We start from the raw sequence: 15,986 nt of genomic DNA on the forward strand, positions 1-15,986 counted from the left end.
CACTTTCACAGCATCATCTTTTAGGATTTGAAATAGCTCAGCTGGAATTCTATCACCTCCACTAGCTTTGTTCGTAGTGATGCTTTCTAAGACCCACTTGACTTCACATTCTAGGATGTCTGGCTCTAGGTGAGTGATCACACGGTCGTGGTTATCCAGGTCATTAAGATCTTTTTTGTATAGTTCTCCTGTGTATTCTTGCCACCTCTTCTTAGTATCTTCTGCTTCTGTTAGGGCCATACCATTTCTGTCCTTTATTGGGCCAAATTTGCATGAAATGTTCCCTTGGTATCTCTAATTTTCTTGAAGAGATTTCTAGTCTTTCCCATTCTATTGTTTTCCTCTATTTCTTTGCATTGTTCATTGAGGAAGGCTTCTTTATCTCTCTTTGCTATTCTTTGGAACTCTTCATTCAGATGGGTATAGCTTCCCTTTTCTCCTTTGCCTTTTGCTTCTTTCTTTTCTCAGCTATTTGTAAGGCCTCCTCAGACAAGCATTTTGCCTTTTTGTGTTTCTTTTTCTGGGGATGGTTTTGATCACTGCCTCCTACACAATGTTACAAACCTCCTTCCATAGTTCTTCAGGCCCTCTATCAGATCTAATCCCTTGAATCTATTTGTCACTTCCACTGTATAATTATAAGGGATTTGATTTAGGTCATACCTGAGTGGCCTAGTGATTTTACCTATTTTCTTCAATTTAAGTGTGAAATTAAATTCTGCATTGGCCATAGCAAACACCTTCTTCCAACAACACAAGAGATGACTCTACACATGAACATCACCAGATGTTCAATACCAAAATCAGATTGATTATGTTCTTTGCAGCCGAAGATGGAGAAGCTCTATACAGTCAGCAAAAACAATACCGAGAGGACTGTGGCTCAGATTATGAACTCCTTATTACAAAATTCAGACTACATTATGACCCCTACTCAAAAAAAAAAAAAAAGCAAAGAATAATAGTAGCTTACTTCCATCTGGTATTGACAGCCTGTCCTGTCATCAAAGTGTAGCCTGAAACCACCATACCAGCCCTACCTGGGAATTGGTTAGAAATGCAATTTCTCAGCCTCCCCCAAGACTTAAGAATCAGAACTCCTGCAGAAGGAGTCCAGCAATCTGTTTTAACAAAGTGACTGTGTGATTCTGGGGCTTCTCTTGTGACTCAGCTGGTAAAGAATCCACCTGCAATGAGAGAGACCTGGGCTTGATCCCTGGGTTGGGAAGATCCCCTGGAGAAAGAAAAGGTTACCCGCTCCAGTATTCTGGCCTGGAGAATTCCATGGACTATACAGTCCATGGGGTCACTAAGAGTTGGACACAACTGAGCGACTTTCACTTTCACTGGGTGATTCTGATGCTCTAAGTTTTGGGAACCCTGGCTCACCTCACTGAGTCCTTACAATGACCACGGAAGATGTAGGAAGTGTTGGGCATCGCTGTTCCCGTATTACAGAGAAGAAACCTAAGTCTCAAAAATATCCAGCGACCTGTCCCAAGTGAGTAGTAACAGCAGGATTGGAATACAGGGTGTTCCCTTCCCCAGGTTCCCACTTCTCTAAACATGTGTTTCCTCACTGGTGAAAAGTCAGCAGGGAGAGAGTCTGGGATTCAAATGGTTATTCCTATGGAAACCAATAAAAAGTATTGGGTTGGTCCCCAAGTTCATTTGGGTTTTTCCCTACCATCTGACAGAAAAACCTTAATGAAATTTTTGGCCAACCCAACAGTTTTAGTCAAGGGTCAGGAAAGAAGTGAACATCTATTGAACATCAGTTATGTGCCAGTCACTGTACCCAAACATCTCATTTCACTCCATTGTCACAGAAGACCAGGCTAGATAGGCATTCTGAAATGAGGTCAAGTAGGATAAGCCACTAGCTAAGTAAGTTGCAGAGTAGCAGCTGAATCCTGCTTAGTCTGCCTCTAAGAATCCTCACAGCCTCCCTGAGGCACACTTACACATTCAGCAGATGCAGGTGTCCTCATGGCAAAAAGAGCAGAAAGCCAGGGTTGAGTGCATAGGGAGCAACGAATGAGATCACCCTGCTCCAGGGGTGAAAAACCACCTCGACAGCAATTGTGGGGCTTTCACAGCGTCACCAGCCACCCCGGGCTGCTCCTCCCTTCCCTCCCTTCTCTCTCAAAACCACCAACTTTTCCCTTTCCCCTTGTGGGACAGGGAAGTCAAGTTCTTACCAAGTTAAACATGCTTATTCTCTTACTATTAACTGGGTATTCATCTACCTTTCCAGGGAAGCCAAGCCTTTTGTGGGTAATGATGCCAGAAATGGGTGAATTGCCAGTAGAAATTCTAGCAATACTCAGCGAGGATTATCATAATGTTTCGGATGCCTTTAACCAGCTCCCCACACAGAATATATACACACCCTCGAAACTGGTTTGGAATTTACCAGCAACCTTCCAAGTCGATGGCTTAATTAACTTGCAGACAATGTACAACATGTCATGAAATGTCTAAAATCAAGCAGCACAGGAAGGTAAAAAAGCTACTGTTTCTCACCCATCATTTTGTAGCATGTTATTTCTTTTTTAACACATGGCTCTTTCTTTTCACTTCAGAAAAACACACCAGTATTTCCACCCCCTCCCTCTTGGTTCACAGAATCAAGGGAACGTAAAATGAAAACTCTGGTGAAAATATTTGTTGACAGAAATATATTGATATATGTGTGCTGAGCTCAGTCATGTCTGACTCTTTGCAGCCCCATGAACTGTAGTCTGCCAGGCTCCTCTGTCCATGGGATTTCCAAAGCAAGAATGCTGCAGTAGGGTACCATTTTCTACTCCAGATATTGATATAAAACAGCCCCCAATCTCCCTAGCTAAAAACCGATCATTGACTTTCAGGTGCTTTCAGGTTGGGGTCCAGGATTCCAGGCTGCTGTGTCAAGTGTCTGCGATCAGGTAGCTGCCCACGCTGGCCTGAAAGCCCGACATCTCCTGCCACAAAGCCAGTACTCAGGCTCTACGGAGTACAGGCTGATCCCAGAAGACTCCAGGTCCTCTCCTGCCTTCATGCCTTTACACCTGTGGGTCTCTCAACAGCCCCCTCCATTCCTTTACCAGGCTAACTCCTCCTGCTCATCTCTCCCAACTTAGCCCAGGTGCCACCTCTTGAGGGAAGTCTTCCCCAACTTCCACTGGGGTCTCCCGAGGCACCGTGTGTGCTGACCCTCACCACAGGACTCTTCAGTCTGTTTGATTTGATGTCACCTCCTAAGCTGGGAGCTACGCACAAATACCTCACTCTCACAGGAGTACAACACAGGGCCAGACACATGGGAAGCTCTCAGAAGATGCATCTATGTTGGTGGCAGCAGAGCCTGAGCTATTCTTTCTTTTTTTATTTTTATATTTTTGACCTCACCACGCAGCATGCAGGCTCTTAGTTCCCAGACCAAGGATCAATCCTAACACCTGCTAAAATGGAAGCCCCAAATTTTAACCACTGGACCACCAGGGAACCCCCAGAACATCTTTGCTGAATAAAAGAGTGAATGAATGACAGATGATCACTTAGACACCCTTTGTCTCACAAGCTCCGGGCACACCATGGAAATGACAGAGACAATCATTCTATCCCAACATTCTCAAAATGCTGCTTCCACCATTGAGGACTCATACAGTCCAACATGACCAGAAGTACCTCGAGGCTGTAGAAACCCTAGTCCAAAGCAGTATCCAGACAAGTCCATCATCATTATGTGGATAAGCCCAGGGGTATCCACCAGACTCGAGATTCTTACTGTCAGTAATACAACCAAAGCTGGACCAAAATCCGGGAACTGGTTCCAGTCTGAAATGGTCTGGAAACTCATTCTGGTTCAGACCTTTCTAGCATAAGGCCAGCGAAGTAGGCGTGTTTGTATTTATCATAAAAGCAGTAAAGAAACAAGAAAGCTTCACTGCTCTACAGCCCATCTGATGGGAACGGGGAGGGTGTGTGCAGCTGCAAGTTCAAGAGCTACCCAGCACCCTGTGTGCACCAGCTCTCTACGCCAGACCATGGCTTCATACCAAGTCTCCCAGCAGACTGCCTTCTGCCTGAGGGGCCCATGGCTGGTGGGGTCAGAAGCAGGGGATGGAACACTATCCGGACAACCAATAATGCTGTCAAACCCTAGCTACATGGGGCTGTGCTGAGTTGCCTTGCAGGTGGGGTAGAGGGAGCTTGTGGCAGATCTGAACATCTTCATGGAAGGAAGCAGGAAGCAGACACTTACCATCTGCACCCCATAGTTCTCTTGCAGGCGAGTCATGGCCATGGGACCAGCTGTCCATCAAGAGGCTCCTGGTGGTCAAGGTTGTTCCCATGAGCCTCCTCATGGGAGGAGATCCATTCAGGGGGCAGATCTGATCCATTCAGAGGGCATCTCCTCACGGGGGCATACCTTGGACCTGCACATTTCCAAAAACCACTTACTCTCCTCTACCTCGAAGGACCTGTCCAAGGACGTGGATTTCCACGTCACTGCAGAGGCCCTAGCCCTTGCTCCTCAAGGGTACAGGCCCCTTACCCACTCACCTTGACCAATAAACTGGTTCTGGAACAGTCCTAAAAACCCTTAAACACAGAGCAATGTGTAGAACGTGGAAAACTGTGCTCAGATGTTGGCCCATAATATAATTCTTCAGAGATAGCCACTGGTGGGGCTTCCCTGGTGGCTCAGCTGGTAAAGAATCTTCCTGCAATACAGAAGACCCAGGTTTGATCCCTGGGTCAGGAAGATCCCCTAGAGAACGGATGGCAACCCACTCCAGCATTCTTGCCTGGAGAATTCCATGGACAGAAGGGCCTGGCAGGCTATAGTCCACAGGACCACAGAGAGCCAGACAACTGAGCGACTAAGCATGCACGCATGCAAGAGGATTTTAGAGATTGATGTGCCATAAGCCTGCAAGGCAAATCCAGTTTACAGATGACCTCGTGCAGTATTTTTTTAAATATTTCAATTAGTGGCCATGAATTAAACATCAAAAGGTTCTTGTATCTGAGATATTTTTGTGGAGATTTGAAGGTGGCTGAGAGGGAAATAGAGTGTCACACAGTAGCATGAAAAATACATTCACTTACAGCTTCTCTTGGAAAATTCAAAAATCCACCACCCTCCCAGTAACGACTATCTGAAACTGAGTAGTACCAGTTACTTCCACACTGGGTGTGCTCTCAAGGTTGTTACAGTCCCTACCTGACCCATTTATAAAACCAGTCTGGCCCTCATATGCATTTGAGTTTGCAATCATTAATGTTAATCCTTATGAAACCCTTCCATAATATGAGTATTAAGAGGCGCTGCCTATAATTTTCTCTTTTTTAGTATATCCAGATCAATACACACAACTCTACCTATGCATTCCACTGAATGACCACTTTATGGTCCCTTCCTGACAGTTATTTAGGTTAGCCCCATTTATCTTCAGTTACAAACAAAAAATAACAGTAAAAACCCTTGTCTGTATCTTTGTATATTTGGGCATTTTTCATTTTTTAAAATTGTATTTATTTACAAGATAATACAAAATGTACTCTTTTCAGCTGTGCCGGGTCTTCATTTCTGCATGCGGGCTTTCTCTAGTTGTGGTGAACGGGAGCTACTCTCTAGTTGTGGAGCAAGGACTTCTCATTCCAGTGGTTGCTCCTGTTGTTGGGCCTGGGCTCTGTGGAGCGCTGGCTCTAGTAGTTGTGGTACACAGGCTCAGTTGCCCCTTGCAGGTGGAATCTTCTGGGACCAGGGATTGAACCCGTGACCCCTGCATTGGCAGGCATACGCTTAACCACTGGACCACCAGGGAAGTCCTGGGCATTTTTGTCAAATAAACTTCAAAATGTGAAATTAGTAAAAGAGAATAATGCATATTTAAAATGTCAATACATAAGGACAAAATACTGAAGTTGGGTTAGAATCCAAGCCATATTTTGTCCCCAAGCAAGAGGCAAGGAGTGGTTGAGACTGGAGAGAGGGATCAGAGATGAGTTTCTCAACTCACGAACATAGAGAACAGACTTGTAGTTGCCAAGCAGGGAGGAAGAAGAAGTGAGGGATGGATTGGGAGTTTGAGATCAGCAGATACAAACTATTATACACAGAATGGGTAAGCAGCAAGGTCCTAGTGTATAGCACAGGGAACTATATTCAATATCTTGTGATAAATCATGAAGAAAAAGAATATAAATATGTGTATAACTGAATCACCTTGCTATACAGCAGAAATTAATTTAACACTTGGTAAATCAACTCTACGTCAATAAGTAAATTTTTTAAAAAGAGATGAACTGTCCAGCATGTGAGCCCTCTTCTTGAATGACCACGCTCTTATACTCCTGATCTACCCACAGATGATCAAAACAAAGATAATATTGCAAATGGAAAATGCAGATGCAGTAGGACAAACATATTTTAGAGTTCCAGCTAAAAATTATTTCACAGTCACCTCATAAACTGGGCATGAAAACAAAATGATATGATAATTCTGGTTATATTTATGGGATTCTCCATTTGTTGTTATAAGCCAAAGGAATTTTTTTCATTTTTCATTGGTGTACAGCTGCTTTACAATGTTATGCTAATTTCTGCTGTACCACAAAGTGAACCAGCTATCAGTTCAGTTCAGTTCAGTGGCTCAGTCGTGTCCGACTCTTTGTGACCCCATGAATCGCAGCACGCCAGGCCTCCCTGTCCATCACCAACTTCTGGAGTTCACTCAGACTCATGTCCATTGAGTCAGTGATGCCATCTAGCCATCTCATCCTCTGTCATCTTCTTCTCTTCCTGCCCCCAATTCCTCTCAGCATCAGAGTCTTTTCCAATGAGTTAACTCTTCACATGAGGTGGCCAAAGTATTAGAGTTTCAGCTTTAGCATCAGTCCTTCCAATGAACATCCAGGACTGATCTTCTTTAGGATGGACTGGTTGGATCTCCTTGCAGTCCAAGGGACTCTCAAGAGTCTTCTCTAACACCACAGTTCAAAAGCATCAATTCTTCGGCGCTCAGCCTTCTTCACAGTCCAACTCTCACATCCATACACGACCACTGGAAAAACCATAGCCTTAACTAGATGGACCTTTGTGAACAAAGTAATGTCTCTGCTTTTTAATATGCTATCTAGGTTGGTCATAACTTTCTTTCCAAGGAGTGAGCGTCTTTTAATTTCATGGCTGCAATCACCATCTGCAGTGATTCTGGAGCCCAAAAAAATAAAGTCTCTCACTGTTTCCACTGTTTCTCCATCTATTTCCCATGAAGCGATGGGACCAGATGCCATGATCTTCGTTTTCTGAATGTTGAGCTTTAAGCCAACTTTTTCACTCTCCTCTTTCACTTTCATCAAGAAGCTTTTTAGTTCCTCTTCACTTTCTGCCCTAAGGGTGGTGTCATCTGCATATCTGAGGTTATTGATATTCCTCCCAGCAATCTTGATTCCAGCTTGTGCTTCTTCCAGCCCAGCATTTCTCATGATGTACTCTGCATAGAAGTTAAATAAGCAGGGTGATGATATACAGCCTTGACGTACTCCTTTTCCTATTTGGAGTCAGTCTGTTGTCCCATGTCCAGTTCTAATGGGTGCTTCCTGACCTGCATGCAGGTCATACCCTCTTCTTCTTGAGCCTTCCTCCCACCCACCCACCCCACCCCGCCCTCTAGGTCATCACAGAGCCCTGAGCTGCGCTCCCGGTGCTGCACGGCAGCTGCCCATTAGCCAGCTGTTTACGCATGGAGTGTCTATATGTCAGCCCTAGAACCCCAGTTAGTCGCACCCTTCCCTCCCCCACCATGCCCACATGTCTGTTTTCTCCATCCGCATCTCTATCCCTGCCCTGCAAATAGGCTCATCTGTATTATTTTCTAGATTCCACATGTATGTGTTAATATACCATACTTGTTTTTCTCTTTCTTACTTCACTCTGCATGACAGACTCTAGGTTCATCCACATCATTAGAAGTGACCCAATTATTTCCTTTCTATGGCTGAGTAATATTCCATTGTATATATGTACCACATCTTTATCCACTCATCTGTCACTGGGCATTTAGGTTGCTTCCATGTCCTGGCTATTTAAAAAGTAAAATCGAAGAAATTTTTATACAAATATATTGATTAGTTTTTATTTAGTTCTTTGCTACTTCTTGTTGTTTCATCTATTAAAAAAAAATACTCCCTATACTTTCTCTCTTTATGTTTCAGGCTTATTTCCATTTCTGTTCCTTGTATATTACCCTGATATTACTGTGTGAAGGTTGTGTATATTTCCAAGTTTTGAGCTTTACTGAGGGGAACTAAAGATTAAAATCTAGGATCAAAATTACAACAAGGATTTGACTAAAATAGTCTCTCTTTATATGATAAATGCAGCAAGTGGGATGACTTGGAGGTTAACAGTAGAGATTGCCTGGACATAAGTCCTGACGTCCCCCCAAGAACTAGCTGGGGCAAAACAAAAACCTCTCTATTAAGACTGGGGTAAGAACAGGGTTACAGTTTTTTGCATAGAATCTGTCACAAAATAATGTTTATTGTTAGTGTTTTTTTTTTTTTTCTGAAGCCCTGTCCCTTTCCCTCCTGTTACACACTTGAGCAACTAATACTTCACAGTGGGAACACAGAGTCTTAACCCCTGGATCACCAGGGATTCCTTCTCAACACTTTTATATTTTTACTTAATGCTCCCAGTGGCCCTAGGAGGTAAATATTAGTTCTAGTCCCGCTTACAGATGAGAAAACAAACCTTGCTTGTGAACCTTGCCCTAGATACCCAAGGTGGCCTAACTCCAATTGTTGTTGTTTAGTTGAGAAGTTGTGTCTGACTCTTCTGCAACCCCATGGGCTATAGCCCTCCAGGCTCCTCTGTCCATGGGATTTCCCAGGCAAGAATACTGGAGTGGGTTACCATTTCCTTCTCCAGGTTATTGTTAGTGTTTATTCTAACACAATGGCCACCTCCAGTCCCTCTTAAAGTGTGTAAGATGCTACAATGCCCAAGACCACATGAGCCACTGGGCAGCTACTCTGTGAGTTGATAATCATGTAATGACCAAATCAGAATGAATAACTCCTTCAGAAAAGAAGCCAGAAGTTGGGCTCAGTGTTAAGCTGTACTTTAGATACAACATGATAAATAATAAGAGGTCTGCTAAGAGGATAATGGCTAACCTTTACTTAGCACTAACTCTGTATCACACTCTTTGAAGCATTTTATAAGCATCTTCTCAGGGAATGCTTACAGCGATCCTATGGAGTGAGCACTATTATTATCATCCCTGTTTTACAGATGAGAAAACCAATTATATGATGTTTAATCAACTTTTTCTAAGTGAAGTCGCTCAGCCGTGTCCGACTCTTTGTGACCCCATGGACTGTAGCCCACCGTCCTCCATGGGATTCTCCAGGCAAGAATACTGTAGTGAGTTGCCATTTCCTTCTCCAGGGGAATCTTCCCAACCCAAGGATCGAACCCTGGTCTCCCACATTGCAGGCAAACACTTTAACCTCTGAGCCACCAGGGAAGCTCCTAAATATTAGCACTTTAAGTGAAGTGAAGTGAAGTCACTCAGTCATGTCCAACTCTTTGCGACCCCATGGACTATAGCCTACCAGGCTCCCCCCTCCTTGGGATTCTCCAGGCAAGAGTGCTGGAGTAGGTTGCCATTTCCTTCTCCAGGGGATCTTCCCGACCCAGGGATCGAACTCGGGTCTCCAGCATTCCAGGCAGATGCTTTAACCTCTGAGCCACCAGGGAAGCCGTAACTTTCTCTGAGTCATCCTCTTATTTAATAAGATGGCAGGTCAGAAAGAAAAACAAATATTGTGTAATATCACATATCTGGAATTTAGAAAAAATTGTACAGATAAACTTATTTGCAAAGCAGAAATAGAGACACAGATGTAGAGAACAAATGCATGGATACCAAGGTGGGAAGAGAAGGCGAGATGAATTGGGAGATTGGGATTGACATATATATGCTATTGTGTGTAAAATAAATGACTAATGAGAACCTGCTGTATAGCGCAGGGAACTCTACTCAGTGCTCTGTGGTGACCTAAATGGGAAGGAAAGCTGAAAAAAGAGGGGATCTCTCTATATATATATGTATGTGTATAGCTGATTCACATTGCTATACAGCAGAAACTAAAACGACATTGTACAGCAACTATGCTCCAATAAAAATTAAAAATATAAAAGATAGCATAGACCTTTCGACTTACTAACCACTACAATAAGTTAGAAACAATGGCAGAAAGGAGTCAGTTACAGCTAGGGCAAAATAAGGAGTTTGGCTGCTGTCAGCTAATATCTTTCAAGCAACTACTGTGCACTAGACTATTCTAAGGGCTACCCACACATATTAGGAAGTTTATTCCTAATGTCATTCCTGACAATTACGTATTACTGATAGCACTTTTGTGGATTGGTGAAACTTAGATCTTTTGAACACCCGAGGACACAGTGCTGTTAGTGACAGAGGCGAGTTTCAAAGCATGTCTGCAGATTCCAAGTGTCAGGCTTTCTTCTTAGGAATGCAGTAAGAATTCCAAGAACAAATGACTCATCCTCACCGCTCAGCAAATATTTATTTGTCCCAGGCACAAATGAACGACACAGACATGGTTCCTGCACCATGCAAAAGGGATTATTTGGAAGAGAAACAATTTATAGGGCTGAGTGAGTAACATTTTATATATTGGATAATTAATAAATAATCAGCACATCACAGGGCCCAAAAAATGTCTAATTGACTTGACAAATATTTACAGTAGTTATAGCAAAATAATTCTAATCCTTTCTTTTAGAAAAAGAGGAAGGTATCTGTTTATAATGTATTTTCCTATTATCCTCGAAGACCTACTTATGAAGAAAGGCATGTAGGACTAATCAGGGCATTCAGGAAATTACTAAGTTTTGCAACTTTCCCACCTCTGATCAAAAGGACAAGATTGTGGTTACCCAATAGCCCAGGCAAAGAGTCAACTCTTGCACAGACTTGCCCTGAGTTTAATAAGTATTAAGGTTGGATCCTGCTTATGGTTTTGAATCAAAACATTTACTGATTTCATCAGAAAGGAAACTGTAAAGGAAGAGGAGAAAGACTGGTTTTGAGTGAAATAACTGATCACAGCCCTTTTCTTTTGTAAGTCACAGTATCTGTTACGGATTAATGTGTCTACATACAGCAATTTCAGAGCTTTGGTATTTATTTTTCTTTTCAATGGCTATCTTATCCATTGTAATTCATAGACTATTAGTGTTACAGGATTTAACTATTGTAAATGTTTTCGTAAATCTATAGTGATTTAAGCTATTTTTATTATCTTTGAAAACTTTATTACACCAGTAATATATGTTCATTGTAGAAAAACTACAAACACACCTGAGCAAAATTAAAAAATTAAAATCAATTGATAAGCCCAGTGGGCAGAAGTAACTATCACCGACATTTGGGCATATGTTCTTCTAGTCTCAATATTATATTTCTATTTAACATTTTTACATAACCTGGGCTCATATGGCTTGTGAGTTTCTATCATCACTTAATTGTGTATGTCCTTTATGTCATTAAATATACATCTCCACTATAATTTTCAATAGTTTTAGTATGTGTCTATCTTCTACCCATCTACTCCACTATTTATTTATCCATTTATCCATTACCCTATTGTTGGACATTAAGGATGTTTTAAAATACCACAAATAATTATATGAGGAACATATCTGGGTATATATCTGTTCCATTAGTATAAATTTCTAGAAGTGGTATTTCAGAGTCAAATAGGGACATGTTTGTAAAACCGTGTCTAATTTTTTACTGGTTTATTTTCTTTCTTTCTTTCTTTCTTTTTCTGAAATAATTATAGACTCAAGAAAAGCTGCAAACATGGAAGTAGTATGGGGAAATCCCTTGGACCCTTTGCCAATCTTCCCTGAGTGATAATATCGTATATAAAAACAATACAGTATAAAAAGAGGAACACGGGCATAATATTAGGTAGGTCAAAAAGTTCATTTGGGTTTTTCTGTAAGATGGTATGGAAAAACCTGAATGAACTTTTTGGCCAACCCAATACAATAACTAGGCTACAGACTTGACTCAGATTTAAACAGCTGAATTATTTTTAAAAATATTAATAGAATTCTCTCTTTCCTACATCTACAGATGCCTTTAAAACTCTCACAGAGTTGCCTTTAGAACTCCTTTCCAACCCTCTGTAGAGGAAAGAATACAATGATGCGTAGTAGACTATTGTCTTTTATTAAAAATTAAGGGGAAGAAATGCAAGTAAGACTCTCTCACCCAATGCAGAGGTGGTTGAATCAACATTTATGGTGCAGAAAACGGGTAGGATTCTGTCCTTCTTTTGGTTCTTTGCATCTCTCCATTTCCTTTACTAGGGTGGTTTCAAAAAGCGGGGGTGCCCCAACACAGAGTCATAACAGTGAGTCACACCGCGAGAAAAGCATCCATTTCTCTTTCAGGCCTTTGAGCGCATCAAGGAGAAAGCCTCAGTTTAGGGCTGCTCTTCAGCGCCTCTCTCATACTTGCTAATTCTCCCTTTAACACACTGTTCAGGCTGCAAGTTCAGAGGCAGGCAGGCAATATCAGTCAACTGGAATTCGATAGCATTTTATTAGTTTAATGAAATGCACTTTTGCCTTCAAATTGCAGCAGATGAAACTGGTTTTCCATTCACATAGTATTTTAGAAGCTCCCTTTTAAAATAAATTTATTTCAACAAAAAGTGGTTTGATGTTAAAAAAAAAAAATGTGATTATGGCTAAAAGCAACCAAACAGGGATCTAGTTCCCCAACTAGTTCCCCAACCAGCGATCCAACCTGCACCCCGTGCAGTGGAAACACAGAGTCTTAACCACTGGATCACTAGGAAGTCCTGTGAGAGCATTTTGGTCAATAAGAAATTGACCAGTCACTTGGCCTGGCGTATTCTCTTTAAGAGTTGAGCTTGGGAGAGAGGCAGAACAGCCTGACTCCTGGTTCTCTTATAGGATCTGCCTACACAAGTGAAAAAGGTGAAGACAATTCTATAGCTATTAAGCACTTACTCAATACATCATTTCACAGACTCCTCAGAACAACTCAGTGAGATAAGTTTCCTTAGTAACTTCACTGGAAACATGAGAAATCCAAGGGATAGAAGAATGGAATAATCAGCCCAAGTAATCCATCTAGGTACTGGCAGGGCAAGGATTCAGACTAGGTGACTGCTGGTTCCTACCATTGTCCTGAAATTTAAAGACCATTAGTCATCTCTGGGCTTTCCCAGAGGCTCAGCAGTAAACATCTGCCTGTAATGAAAGAGATGCAGGAGACTCGGGTTAGCTCCCTGGGTCAGGAAGATCCCCTGGGGGAGGGCATGGTAACCCACTCCACTATTCTTAACTGGGAAATTCCACAGACAGAGGAGCCTGGCAGGCTACAGTTCATGGGGTCGCAAAGAGTCAGCCACAACTGAGCACGCAGGCATGCTCAGTCATCTCAAGAAAATCTGGCGTAACTCAGCCTTGCCAGGACTTTGGGTCACTGTGGGTCCGGTGATTGCATAGGAATTCCCTAAAGTGTATTCCTGACCTGCAGACATCCTTCTGATTAGAAAGGAAATTTCAGTTCAAAAAGAGACAAAACATCTAGTAGCCATTCAACCACTGCCATTCTGCTTTCCTACACATTTCCACTCTTCGAAAGATGTCCACTTTTCTCCGATCCTTGAATAGTTCCAAAGGTTTCCCAATACCATTAGGAAACCAAATCACAAAAGGCAAATTCAGCATCATGGAAACAGATAATAGAGCTTCATTCAAATATTTAAAACCTATATTCAAATTTATACTAGGTACTGAGAACAAAGAGCTGGGAATTACAAAGCGTGGGGTCTGCCAACAAGAGTCCAGGGATAGTCAACAGAGTCTTCATGACCCCTTGACATAATACCTCAGATTTCCAGCAACTGAACTCCTTTAATGGACTTATGGATTTGTTTACAAATGATTGCTGCTGCTGCTAAGTTGCTTCAGTCTTGTCCGACTCTGTGCAACCCCATAGATGACAGCCCACCAGGCTCCCCTTACGGAAAAGCTCCTAAGACCTCCAAAGGGTTAAGAACAGATCAAATGAAAAGAGCACATCTCTAAAATGATAACTCCAATGAGTAAACCAATTTGATTGACAAAACTGTCTGTACACCTGTTTCATGATTTAATTTTAAATTTGAAAGACACTATCTTAGCCTGAGACAAACACTTGCTTGTTTGAAAGTAATTTATTTGGGAGCAAAGGTTAGGGATGAAAGAGTAATACAGGGAATGAAGGAGAGATGATACGAGGATGCATTATTGCATTAGCCACCCAATGAGTGAGTGGTACTCATGCCACAGAACCTTCTGAACGTGCGTCTTAGTCACTTCAGTTATGCCTGACTCTTTGCAGTTCATGGGGCTCCATGAACTGTAGCCCACCAGGCTCCTCTGTCCATGGAGTTCTCCAGGCAAGAATACTGGAGTGGTGGTTGTGCCCTCCTCCAGGGGATCTTCACGACCCAGGGAGCGAACCCTCACCTGTTATGTCTCCTGCATCTACAGGCGGTTTCTTTACAACTATCGCCACCTGGGAATCCACTGAACCTTCTGAAGAGTCTTATGAAATCTCAAGACTTCTCACTCCAAAGGATGAGAGGAAGAAGCCTTTACCATAGACTCACCATTAGTGAAAGGTGGTCCACACTTTTGGATCATGCGCTTGTGACTAGAGAACAAGTTCCTATGGTATCCCATATTGCAACATCAGAGAAGCTCTGGAGCAGGAAGCAGGAGGCACATGGCAGGGTCCTGACAGTGCTAGGTAGCCACCACTTGAATCTGGCAAAACTTCTTAGCATAAGATGTGAGGCAGAGAGCAGAGTGACATTCAAGAGGTCTCCAACATAAAGCTATTATCAAAAGCCCAGATACATTTTTTTTCTGGCCACACCACAAGGCATGCAGGATCTTAGTTCTGGACCAAGGATCAAACCTACACCAGTTGCATTAGAAGCGTGGAGTCTTAACCACTGGACCACCAGGGAAGTCCCTGCTCAGACACAGTTTTTAAAAACATTATGCCGTTCATTCATAAATTCACCCAAAAAACATTTATGAAGCATTAACCACATGCCAATGACTATGTTAAGTACAAGGGATAGAGTAGTTTGTCTATTATAAGTGCTTTGCTCTCTTGGAGCTTGCAGTTTACTGGGGGCAAATCAAGGATTCAATAAATTATTACAAAAATTACTGAATTACCACTGTGATAACTGTCATGAAGCATAGGATGATAAAGTTTCTAGTAATGAGAATCAAGGAAGGCTTCCTGGAGGAAGCAGCATTTAAGCTAAAACTTGCAGAGGAGGAGGTGAAGAAAACAAAGTGTGGGAGTGTAACTAGAAGAGAGCAATTAGAAAGCAAGCTGCAGGCAGAAAGAAGAAATACGAACAAATACCCTATGGCAGAAAAACTTAAACTATCCCGAGTGAAAAGAAAAATCCAGTGGGACTAAGTGGATGAGCAAAGGGGGAGACATGGGCGTAAGTCAATGACTGAGCAGGAACCATATCACGTCTGGCCTGTCAGATCAGAAAAAAGATCTCGATTGTATCCTAAGGTCAATGGAAATCTACTGAGGGATATTGCACAGGGGAATATTTACGATCAGATTTTTTTTTTTAAAACATAAATCAAGGTATGCTTGTACATACAAGCAGCAGAAACTCGTAAATATCACACAGCAGGTATATTTAAAAAGAGCACAGTCTGTAATCAGTACATAATTGTACAAATATAAACAGGAGTGCTGATGGGGTGAGGGTGGTTGGTGGCCTGAGCCTGGAGTCTGGGAAGCCTTGCAGAGTTCACCTTTTTGTTTGTTTTGGAGGACTGGTTGTTCAGTTGATCTGATGCCAGGTTTGCATTTGGGTAA

The sequence above is a fragment of the Ovis aries genome, chromosome 5 (genome assembly GCF_016772045.2).
Source record: "Ovis aries strain OAR_USU_Benz2616 breed Rambouillet chromosome 5, ARS-UI_Ramb_v3.0, whole genome shotgun sequence".
In the NCBI taxonomy this organism is placed as follows: Eukaryota; Metazoa; Chordata; class Mammalia; order Artiodactyla; family Bovidae; genus Ovis; species Ovis aries.